At 48.6% G+C, this 12,520-nt stretch overlaps 1 long non-coding RNA gene across 1 annotated transcript in view; it reads right to left on the bottom strand.

Moving 5' to 3' along the window:
- Nucleotides 1-7,599: 7,599 nt before the first annotated feature.
- Nucleotides 7,600-12,520, bottom strand: part of LOC127024027 (uncharacterized) — a 120,015-nt gene continuing 115,094 nt past the window's right edge. Inside the window, exons 3-4 of the long non-coding RNA XR_007767512.1 lie at nt 9,782-9,828; nt 7,600-7,918 (exon numbers count right to left, since the gene is read on the bottom strand). This is a non-coding gene — a long non-coding RNA (uncharacterized LOC127024027). The remainder of the gene's footprint in view (nt 7,919-9,781; nt 9,829-12,520) is intronic.

Below are 12,520 nucleotides of genomic sequence, written 5' to 3'. Positions count from 1 at the left end.
TTGGCACGGGGGGATTTTGAAGCCAGATGTCCCTTGAAATCTCTTTTCAGCAGAGACAATTCCCTCCCTTCCAAACACTGCTGCCCTTCTCCTCAACACACCTTTGCAAAACAGAATTCATTTGTTTTCATTAACTTCTTATCAAGTTACCTGGATTTGTTTCAATACTCCGAATGTATTAGAGAGAGGGGGGGAGAGAGAGAGAAAACAGTGGTAGGTTTTCAGGAAATAGCAAGTTCTTTTTCACTGAGATAGAAATCATTTGGCAAGCCACAGTGAAATACTTCTAGGTTCCAGAAGAAAGCGAGGGGGGAAAAAGCAAGCAAGGAAAGGGAAGATGCTAATGAACTGCAGAGGAGAGAGAAATAAAGTTTAAAAGAAAATGAAAACAAAAGGAAAAAAAAGAAACTCAATGTTGGTCATACATCCACATCCAGCTGATCTGTAGAGGGAGACTGCAACGTGTCTCTAAGTCACTAGATAAGGACCTACCCTCCTTTCTTGGGGAATGGTTAAGGATAGGAGGAGTTAAAGTCCCAGAAATAACCTGCATTTAGACCCTTTTTGCCAATAAAACCCTAGGCACCAGGTCAGCAAAAATTTCAGGGGCATGCTTCCCTTCTGCCTTAGTAAGACGAGAGCCCAGCAGGTATCTGTGTCGGTGTAAATAGCAATAAACATGCCTAACTTTAGCACATACTTAAGTGCTTTCTTCTTAAATGGCAATAACTGTGTTGAAGTTGTGCTAGACTCCTTCATTTGCTGCTCTAACATCCCATAACATACCAAAACCCACTGGGTTTGCTTTAATTCCTGTCCTTCTGCAGCTGAGCGTTAGACCAACACAATGAAGACTCGAGTCCGACTGAGGCGGGGATCAGCTGCCGCCAGTCCCGCAGGGCAGCTGCAATAGGGTAAATACCGAAGCGTTTTTCCCAGGAGAGGGCCAGGACAGCCCAGCACCTCCTCAGCCGCCTCCCAGCACTCCCAGCAAAGCGCCAAGGAGCAACCTTGCACGTGCACGCACACCTTGGCTGATGTGTATTTTCCAGCTCCAAGCACGTCTAAGGAGCAAAGCTGAGTTATTCCATATTCTCGGGGCTTTGGTGCTCACTCGGCTTCTTTCCTGGGGAGGAAAGGGGGATTTTTTTGCTTTTTTCTTTCTTTGCATTTTCTTGGAAACAAGGCTGCATTCTAATTAGCTTGCATTTACAGGCCGCATAATGGAAACGTGATCCCTCCTCTAACCTTTATCATCTGTTTCTTATCTTCAGAGCCACACAGTCCCCTTAACTCTTAGTGCGCAGGGAGACATTTAAAAGCCCTTCTGCTCTGAGGAGAGCCACAGTGAAATGGGAAGGAGGACGAGGCAGCAGCCCCAACCCACACGTGTATCGTGGGGGGAACAGGGACACGGCGCTCTCCTCCCACCCCCGTTTCTGCTGGCACACCATCCCCAGGAGATGTACGGGAAGATGCTGGCTGCTATGTTCACATGGGCTGCATGGCTGTACCACCAAAGGTACAGCGGCACCTCGTGCTTATCCTCTCTCAGCATCTCTCTATACCGACCGTCGGTGGTGGCAGGACAGTGCGATGTGCCACGGGGGCCACGGGGGATGTGTCTGGATGGAGGAGTGGTGAAGAGAAGACACCATTTATCAGACATGCTTTGAATTAATCTCTGTTCTGCCCAGACCTTTGCACCAGGGGCTACAGCAGCGCAAGGAGCAAAGCGCAAACAAGCATGAAAACGCAGCAGGAGGGAGCCTGCAAAGGCGCTCGGACATCTCGCTTTGCAGTCGCTAATGCTGGTCCGGCCGAAGTCGGCGGTAACGCTCTCAGAGCAGTTTGGCAAGTGATGAGCGTTTCTGCAGAGCTAAAAGTTTAATTGCTTGTTTAGATCTTAAATAAGCCATATGCCTGAAAAAAACATCTTTCTGCAGCAAGTGTCTTCGGTTAGACGTTTGTATATATAGCCCCTGTGAGCCGCACGTTAATTGTAGGTTGCTATAAAAAAGTTTTTTCCCCTTGCACATTTTAAATCTGTCAGTTTTGATTTCCATCACATGCTACTAATGCAAAACGTCCTGGGGACTCTCCCGGCATGGAGCAGGGCTCATCCCGCGCTGTTCCTCCTGCGCTGGGAGGGGAGGAACCTCCTTTGAAGTCCTCCCGGTGATTCATGTCCGAGTCCTTCCTGTCCCCTCCCCAGGAGAGGTTTCCCCGGGCTGACCTGACCTCCTCTCCTCTCCGCCTCCGTGGCAGAGGCAGGGAAGATCAAGTGACCTTCCCAAATCCCAGGTCAAGGAGGAAAGCCTTCCTGCCCTGCCGAGCCTTCGGCAGCAAGGGGACCCAATTCTTCCAGTTTTACACCAGAACCGGCTTGGATTTAAATGTATGGGAAGACAACCTGTTTCAGCCTTACAAATACTCTGTGGGGTTTTTTTTCACCTGGGAGGGATCGATCAGGATCTTTTTCAGCACTAGGTTCAGGGAGTTTCATCAGTGATTACAATGGGGAGACAAACAAAAGCCTTATTTGTTGGCATCCGCGAATCTCCATGCTGCATCTTGCTTTGATAATAGAAGAGTGCCAGCTGGATTTTTTTCTTTTATTATTTTTTTACTGTTTCTCTCTCTTCTTTTTTTTTTTTTTTTAACAGTCTGTATTGCTTTTTAACCATTATCCTGTGCACGTGGTTCAGCCTTTTACAAAAACAAAACAAAACAAAAAATCCCTAGGTGTGAGAAGATTAAAGATTTTGAGATCTGGACATTTTCAAATCAGAAACACATGTTTAAAATAAATCGGGCTGGCGGACAGCCATCACTTTTAAAAGCCAGAGAGCCATTGCATTAAAAGGATCCCCCGAAAGCCTGAAGAGAACAAGAGCATCGGCGGTTCCCTCCACCCCGCCGGCAGAGCCAGGGCCAGGACAACTCCACAGGGGTTTATCATGCATCTCCATGGTCTGTGCTGTCTCCTACCCACATGAATGTCACAACCATTTTTCAACAAGCTCTAGTGATTTCTCTGTGCACACACTGTGTCCCTCCATCCCCAAAACTTCAGCATGCTCAGTCTCCTCTGAGAAGACCTCAAAGCCCAACCTCTTTCCTGCATGGCCCAAATCAGCTCCCACCAAGATCTCCAGGGGAAACTGCAAGGACAAAAGCTACAAAAGCGCCAGCCTCACCTGAATTCATCAGGCAAACAAGACAACCACCCTGCAAAGGACAAGGGAATGGCCAGAGCCCTCTCTGCTCCCGTGAACGAAGAACCCATCCCTGCAGGGACGTCAGGAAGAAGAAGCAGCCAAAGCTGAAGAAGGGCATTGCTGGATGCAAGTCTCCTGGCTCAGCCAGGGAGCTGCAAATAGTCAGGAGGAGATGGCTACAAGCTGCCTCTTCTACCCCTTCCCAGCTGCTTTCTGCCTGCAATATCCGAGGTGTGCATCAAGGCTCAGACTAGCTCATCTTGCAGCCAAGACCCAGACCATAAAAACATACATGCTAACCAAACAAGATCTCAAGTCCAGTCCTTCATTTAGGTCAAATACGCATCATCTCACCAGCAGCGCCTGCTGCGCAGTGCCGGGGACCCTGAGCTATCCTGAATTTTGCTGGCATGACTGCTGAGCAGAACCTAGCACAACTGAAATGCCTGCCCAAGAGGGTCCATCACAGCTGCGATGGAGCTGCAGACTGCAAGAGCATCTGAAATAACCAAGTTTCTTCCTACATGACAAGGTAGATGCACTTCCAACCAACAGGAGAACATCCCAGAAAGAGTACCAGGCACTTTGCTCATCACCGCCTGATTTTCTTACCCCTGGCATTTTCCTAGTTAGCAGGAGAACCATCTAGAGCAGGACTCTGGGTTTTGGGGGCCTAAGTGGTGAGGAGAAAAAAAGAATGAACATAATTACCTCGCCATGATGTTCAGAACCTGCTTTACATGGAATAATATTCTTCGTCCTACAGTTGTTTATAGGGTCTTTAACTCTTCCCTTTTTATAGGGGGGTTTCTGAAATCTATTTTATTAGGGGAAAAAGATTTGAGTGTATTAGGCAAAGTGCCAGTAGCCATAGTAACCTCGGATTTTTCCATCTTCATTACAAGTTCAAGTAAAACCTTCATATAAAATCTAAATGAAAGGGTACATTATAAGTCCATTTTGAAATGTTTGACTGGAAGTAAAACTTTGGACTGCATCCTTTTTTCTCCGCTGAACATTCTGGTTCTATGCGGAACACATTTTTCAAGTCAGATTTTTGTTTTCTTTCAAATTTTATTCCGTTTGCTCATACAGGGTGGGTCGTCTAGTGGTTAGAGCAAGGCATCAAGGCAACTGGTTTCCAGTCTCAGTCTGTTCCTGATCGGTCAGGGAGTGTTCCCAATTTTATCCAGGTGACTTGGGCAAATCCTGTCAGCTATAAAAATCTTTTTTTTTTTTTCTTCCTTACCAATATAACAATGATGATAATTACTGTCCTGAGGTTGCACCAGGATTCACTCATTAACGTTGAGAAAGAAGTTGCTCCCCAGAAGGGTAGCTCATCTCTTCCACTGCACGCTCTCCTGGGTCTTCTGGAAGCCAGACCGAAAGGTTAAGGAGAGGTAGCGGTTAGAGGATGGCATGAATTGTCTGTTTTCTTTTCAAAGACTTGATTAGGAAATACAAAATTAGACTGCCTGGTGTAGATACTAACACAATGTTGTTCCAGGAGATACTCAACATACTTAGACAATCCTTTGGTGCCACTTGAGCGGATTAATTCTTGCACTGTGTCATCTTAAAGTGCTCTGGTTTCATCCAGTCTTGGGAGGAGGCAAATTCTGCAGCTGCCTTTCATTTCTGGGCACCGTCTCACCTGGGGCCAGAAAGCCACGATCATTGCGAGGACTTCCTTCTCAAACAGTCCCCTCCAGTGTACAGAGCTGAGCAGCTTCTCTAAGGCTGAATCAGAAGGAGAAATCTCCTCTCCAGCCTCTGTCCAGTTCGTGCAATGCAGCCCACCCCGGGGACCCTGTGGAGCACCTGGTACTTTGGTTTTCCCTGGGAAACATCTTGAGACCTTGTCCATGGCCTGTTCTCAAGGCTACAGAAACATAGGGGCTGATGCACTGTAGGGAAGGAGAATTTGTAGAAAAGCTTTGTACTAATCCCCTCGTATTTGATGCCCATAGATGGGTATCATTAATGGCCAGAGCTGGTTTGGGCTCAACGCCTGTGCCGTGGCTGCAGTGCATTTTGCCTGTGCATGGGCTGAGGGTGAGTCAAACTGGCATTTCAGTGCTTCGTCCTGGCTCCGGGCTCGCTGCAAACCTGGCTGCAAATGCTGGGGGCACGACTCCCACCCGCTCACGCTAAAAACAGCACTTGCCTTCTCAAACGGGGTTTTATCGGAGCAGCCCCCTGGTCCATGCATTACATAGGGTGCAGCATCTGCTCACGGTGGGGCAACTTTTACCCTAAAGGACCGCCACGTGTGGCTCAGAGGGGCTGGAGCATGCTGGCACGGATGCCAGCAGTCAAGGCAAGGCGAGCAGGAGGCATGCCACGCTCCGTGCCAAGAGCTGCATACAGCAGACGGGGCTAAAGCGAGCCAGCGCAGCCATCCCTTGGGCACTCCTCGCCAGGCAGGGACAGGGCACATCCCAGCCTTTAGCGCTTTTCATCCTTCCTAATGATGCTGGAAAACATTTTCCACATCTGCCATTAGACTGAAAGGAGACCCTGCTCCTGTTGAATCTGATCTCCCTTCTGCTCCGTTACAGTTAAAACTACAACCTGCTGCCTCCTGGCCGTGCACATTTCGGGAAGGGGAGGACGGGGGGTTACAAACAGCGTGGGGGCTTTTTCTTTTTTCGATACATCCTTCCTTCCGCTCTTCGCAATCAATTAGTGGGCAAAGACTTCCGAAAAGCTCTTTCCTCCCTAACCTTTCGCAGCCTGTTGCGATAATGACCCTGGAGAGCTCGACCTGGGCCTTTGCGTGGGGTTCGTTACCTTCCCGGGGCAGCGGAAGGTGACCTTCATCACTCCCTCCTCTTCCTTTCCTACCCCTGCAGCTCGGATGGTCTCAGGGAGGAGGAGGAGGGGTTGAAGCTGCCTCACTCTTAGCAGATAGAGTTTCTCTCCAGTGTCATTTTTGCAATCAAAAGTCAGAGGGTGGTTCTAGAGACAACATAGACCCTGGGAGGCGGACGGGGCTGCCCTTAAAAATAATTATTATAATTATGCATACCTTGAATCAAGACATGAAGAGATGGAGGGAAAAGGGGCTTTCTGGTTTTAATTTGTAATTTCTTTCTCCCTCTCTCACGAGGCATGCTGCTTTCCAGAAACCAAGCTCCAAGCTGCTGCAGCTTCCCCCCAAAACACAGCTTAAAACTGAAGCAACTCATTTTGCGAGCAGTAGTGGGGTTTTTTCAGTCCCTCCGTGATGCAGACACACAGGTAGGATATACTAGCAGAAGTTTTCCCTGGCACCTGCAGCCGCTTTCACAGCCCGTCTGCCTGGGGATGGTGTATCGTGGGCTTTTCAAGCAACACCTTGTACAAAAGCATCCCTGCTCCACAGGGCAGCTTTGTGCTGGCTCCCACGCAAGGGGAGAAGGACGGGAAGGACCGTGGATATGTCCTGGGACAAGGACATCCCACTCAGCATTCACACAAGGTCTTCCCCACAGCCCTGACAATGCTCCCCAAGTCTGGCAAGTGGCTCTCCCAGTGCACCACCATCACAACCTCCCTTATCCTCTGCTGTTCGCAATATCCCAGGCCCCGGAGCCGTGGTCCCGCTGTCCCATAGGTGACACTACAGTGGTTTACTGACTCACATTACTGTCCCCAAAGAGGAAGCCTTCTGGCTAATTTTTCCTCCTGTCTCCAGCAGGATAAATGAGGGAGCCACCTCCGCCGCAGCACTGCTGCCCACGGAGCACCTGCACATGGGGAGATACAGCAAACGCAGAAAAAGAGCTGCTAAAACCCATGATTGGGACCACGCAACCGACTAAACGCAACACTTTAAACATATCATCCTGATACAGTCACAGCTGCAGTGATGCCGTTCCTTCTTCAAATGCAAAGTGACCCCCTCAGGGGAAAAAAAAAGGGGGGGGGGCCATTTTTTAAAGTTACTGCCAAACTCAGATAATGCAGGAGATGTTTTTCTCCCCGACCATCACCTGTATCAGGAGGCTGCGAGCAGCTGCCTGTGCTTCAGCTCCTCCGTGGCTCAGCATCACCCCGTTTGCCCCCGCAGCACCCCGCACCCATTTGCTGCCCACTGCAAAGGCGCTGCACGTAATCACGACCGGCTCTCGCCCGCTGACGGCGCGTAATCGAAACCATCACATCCAAACCCAGCTGAGAGCGACTGGAACCACTTTGAGGCGAGAAGCCTATTACTGAGTTACAAACCTCTCCCATCCTCCGCAGGAGCCTTTCATAGGGCCAGCTAGAAAAATAATAACTCAAACCCATGTGGTGAGAGGGAGAGAATACAGTGTCTCCAGGTAACAAATATTTGCTTCTTTCGCTATTGTTCCAGCCATAAAATGGATTTATTAAAAAAATCCAGAATTTGATTTCATTTGAATTACATGTGAATGTGCCCCCTTGCTCCCCACTGAGTGTTGCTTAATATTTTTTGAGCCACGAAGTCACAGCTGAGGGCATACGATACAGAAGGCTAGGCTCTCGACGGCTAAAATAGCCCAGCTTCGTTGGCATCAGTGGCATTGATTTACATTAAGTAAAGATTGGGCATATGGTGCATATGTGCAGGCAGAGAGCACCAGCAGGTCTTGGCACGGGCAGATTTCCTCCACCATCCACCAAAACGCAGAGGTCCCGCTGTCCCTCGGTGCGTGGATTGCATCCCCACCGCTCTTTCGCGCCAGCTGTGCATGGTGAGGATAATAGGAAGAATCAAACTTTTGAGCCACTACCGTGAAACGAAGCTTTTTGTTCCTCACCATCTCTAGTTTCAAAAAAATTCCCCAGTTCTTGGTCTTATAACTTTTCCCTGCCTTGGCCCGGAGGGGCTGGGGGAAGCTCTCACCTGCTCTCTGTAAGTGGGAGCTGCACAGAGCCGTGCCCGTGACACGGCGGCGATGCCACGCTCCCGGCGGAGGCAGGCTGCCCCCCGGGAGCATGCTGCCTGCCCTCCTCGGATTCCCAAAAAACACCTGAAATGTGCAAAATTCCACATTTTGCTTCCTCATTTACTCTGCTCGAACCAGCTCCACCAGCCAGCCTCTCACCCGACTCCAGTGACACCCTTTGGAGGGACGGGATTCCCTTTCACGTAATCAAGCGGATTAAAAATCAACATTTTTAATCACAGCTAGTCAGTAATAAGCCCGTGATGGATCCATGCAGGGTCACGGATCTGCCTGAGACTGAGATAAGAGCTACTGCTCAGGAAAACTTCGTAATCTTAGGACAAAAAGTCCATCACTACATGGTCTTTTAGGATCATTGCTTTTCTGCTGCTTCTCCCATGAAATCTCATCTCTGGCCACTAGAAGCAGAAGAGAAAGTCAAGAGACAAGCAGAGGACACGGTTCCTACTGCTTTGCCCCCTCCTTCGCCCAAAATCTAATAAAGATGATTAAATTACATGTCTTTTCCTCCCATTGAAATCACCGCACACTGCTCGAATATTAGAGCTCAGGAAATAAGGCACGACAACTTCCCTCGTGAAACTTAAGAAGGCAGAGCAGGGGTCTGGAGCGACAGGCCTGCAAGACTGGGCTGCTCTAATTAAGAAATCACCCTGCTGAGCAGAACCTAATCTAAATAAAATAGAAAAAGGAACTTAGTTCAAAACGCTGCCTTGCACTCGCCCCCCTTCCCGCCAGCCCACCTCCCCCCCCATAAGGAACCCATCCAAGTCACAGGGAGTTTTTCTCTTCTGCTCTTTCTTGGAGGGTGAGGTAGGCTCACACAGAGCCCTGTGTGTGCTTGGGGTGGCCAACTTCCAAAGGAAAAATACACCAGCCATGTATGGCAAAAGGCTGCTTTTTTTTTTTATTGGTGATTTTTTTTTTTTTTTTTTTTTAAATGATACTTGGCCTGCTGTTTGCTAAGGAGGGGGAAAGAAAAAAAACCACCCTCGGCTGATTACATTGTTGGTATGGCTGGTCAAAACTGGTTTGGGACAGAAAATTGGAGGTTAGGTTACACTTCCCCCTCCCCTGAAAAAGTTTCTGCCTTTTGTGGAAAAATGTTGAAAAAATGAATATTAAAACTAAAAAAAACATTTTTTTATGATAGAATTTAAAAACAAAATATTTAAGCCAAAAATCTCAGCTGATTTGATCATTCACCGTCTCCTCTCAAAGCATTTCCTTATGTTCCCGTTCACCCCAACAGATCAGATTCCCCAGATGAAATAAATCTCCCGCGAACCAATATCCCCACCTCCCGTGCGCCAGCGCCAAGGACCATCCTCCCACCAGCCCCCCAGCCTGGACCAGAGACTCGACCATCATCTACTGCTTGTCCAGGTCTCCTCCAACCCCATTCTCCTCTTCTCCCCATCACCCCATTCCCCGTGCGCCCGTGGTTTCTCTCCAATTTGGAGTAGGTGTCCCATCGTGCGCTACGGCCGCTCGGTCCGTCAGCTCCTCACATTCATGAATTTCATGAGCATGAAGTTACCATGCGAATCGCTATTTAAAATCTCAGGCACAGAAAGATTTATAGCAATAAACAGAGGAGCACAGACATTCCCGTGTATGTTTTAAAAAAGCACTTACCTGCTTAAAAGGGAAAGTGCTGCTACTTGAAGGTTTCCTGGCCAGACCTGAAAAGTAAATCAAACAAACACTATTTGCATTTATTCATAATTCCCAGCAGATTGTTGTTCTAGGAGCTTTTGACTTCAGTGGAGTTAATCTGACTGTCGCCAGCAGAGGACCATGCTGGCTGAAGACGTTCTCCTAAAGACATCAGGAACAGGACAAGACCAGAACACCAAAACCAAACACCCCAAGTCCATATTGTGGAGGTACACACCAGCTGAATGATCATGTGGACTGAGAAACCTAAACTAGAGGACATCTCCTTTCCTCCTCCACATGATGTGAGGCAATGCTGTCAAGCATCATAGATTCAAGTACAGACGAGGGCTGCCATTGCCAGCACATCATTTAATCTCTGAAAGAACCAGAGCTATGAAGCAGAGAGGAGGGCAGAGCCCTGTGCAGCCCAGCCAAGCTGGTTCACCACCTGCAAGACCACATCTGCAGTACCGTGTCCACTCTTGGGCCCCCCCTGTACAAGACAGACATGGACATACTGGCTTGAGTCCAGCAGAAGACACCGAGATGCTGGAGAGCTGGGGACAAGCTGAGAGAACTGGGTTTGATCAGCCTTAGAAAGGACGGGGGCGAATCGTATTGCTGTCTTCAACTGCCTAATTTGAGGGTACAGAAAAGATAGAGCCAGGCTGCTCTTGCACAGGACAAGAGACAGTGGTCACAAGCAGGGACACAGAGCATTAGGACAAATCGTTTTCACCATCAGGGTGGTCAGACACTGGAATAGGGACCCAGAGAGGTTGTGGGATCTCCATCCTTGGAGATATTCCGACCTCGACCGGACATGCCCCAAGCAACCCAATGTGGGTGGCCCTGCTTTGAGTGGGGTTGGACTGGAGACCTGCAGAGGTCCTCTCCAGCTGAAATCATCTGCAGTTCTGCATCTCTCTGCACGCACCCCGCCAGTGCTCCCAAGTGTCCTTCCAAGCCTGCCCTCGCTCCCAAGCCTCTGAAGGGGTGCAGCACGCTCCCAGACCCGCCCAGACGTATTACTCTCGCAATTTCTTTTCGAACAGTAAAACCATTTCTCCATAACTCGGCTAAAGCATTAACACTCCCGTTTCAGTTTCCTTTATGACAGCCTCGAGCTACTGCCAGCCAGGTTCCCCTCGCCACCCAACCCACTCCACAGCAACTCCAACTCTCTCACAGCGCTGCCTGTTCTCCAATGGAAAAAAAAAAAAGTAAATAAATACACTACAGAAGAAGAACACTGGAGTTATCAGCCAACAGAAAAGGGCAACGAGCCAGCATAAGTCCTCAGGTCCGCACTGCGCCCACCCCACACGCCAGACGTGGGTCCAACCTGCTTCAGCCAGCGGAGCTGCTGGGGGTGCAACAAGGCTGATCAGAAGGACAGCAGGGCTCTCGGCTGGTTATCTACAGTGTTTGTGCCCATTCTTCATCTCTCAGGCTATAAAGGGGAAAAATAGGGACTGGAGGGGAGTCTGGTGGGGTTTTTCCCTTCCATGGTCTCTCCCATTTTCCACAGGGCTTTGCACAAGTCCTCTGACTTGGCTTCTTCCCTGTAAAACAGAAAAAGGTTGTTTTAACTTTACTGAGCATTGTGAGAATGAAACCCACTCGCCAAGTATCAGGTAAGGGATGGTCACTGTTGTATTCAGGGCAAAATAAACTCCTGCCAACGTCTGCTCCCCGGTGGGGAGGCGTTATCACACCCCCCCCCCCCCAGCAACCGCTCCCCCTCAGCACAAGCAGAAGCTGTGTTATCCAGTGATACTGGTCTGAGACTGCATTACTGTTTCTTCTAGGTGTGATACGCTAAACAGTTGTGATGCATTGCACTTGGGAAGCAGCACCAAATAGATAACATATTCCTGCCCTGAAAAGCTTATGGCCTGAGTAGATTTTAAGTATGGGAGTGCGATGACAGATGATTTCTCAGCTTAGTGCTGCATGCAATATTTTATCACAGTGTCAGAGGCGTCCTTTGCATCTGCTTCTTTCTCTTTTTTTAATAAAACCAACAGGAGACTTTGTCTAACATCTACGAATGACAAACTCATAGGAAATTGTTTTTTCCCTCCACCTCCGATTCATTCACCACGAATTTCTGTTCACTTCAGTGCTCAGAACAGATCCTTGATATTTAATGCAGTGCAGATCCAGTGTGATTCCCTGGGACACTTCAGTAACCGCAGTTTCATTGCTACCGCCTAAGTGAATATGTCAACGCTTACCGCAAAGACTCTGCCCTCCTTCTCTATCTCACCATTACTGGCAGAGTTCATAATTAGCATCATTCTTGTCGAATAGATGGGAAACTGAGGCAGGGAGACTCATTAAGTAATTTGCCACGGGCAAAAAGCATAAGCAGAAATGGAAAATGTTTCTTTTGAACCTGAGCCTTTGTTGAACCCCCAGGGAAGGTTTTCCTAGGTGACCATAGTCATCCCTCCATTCTGCTAATGAGGACACAGGTTTCTAACCACCTTAACCTCACTCCATTTTGCAGAAACAGGTGACACAATAAAGTGCAGCACTGAGAGGCATCGTCACTGGGTAAATGCCAAGTAACACGTCAGAAGAAAAGAAAAGAAAAAATATTCAAAACCTCCAAGGAGATATTTAAAAATTCCTGATGTCCTAAATGTTCACTGCAACCTAAAATTTTCTTAGCTGAAAACATATGCACAGCGCAAAACTACAATCACC

Source organism: Gymnogyps californianus, chromosome 19, assembly GCF_018139145.2.
Source record: "Gymnogyps californianus isolate 813 chromosome 19, ASM1813914v2, whole genome shotgun sequence".
Classification (NCBI taxonomy): domain Eukaryota; kingdom Metazoa; phylum Chordata; class Aves; order Accipitriformes; family Cathartidae; genus Gymnogyps; species Gymnogyps californianus.
This window is presented reverse-complemented; position numbering and strand designations above follow the sequence as displayed.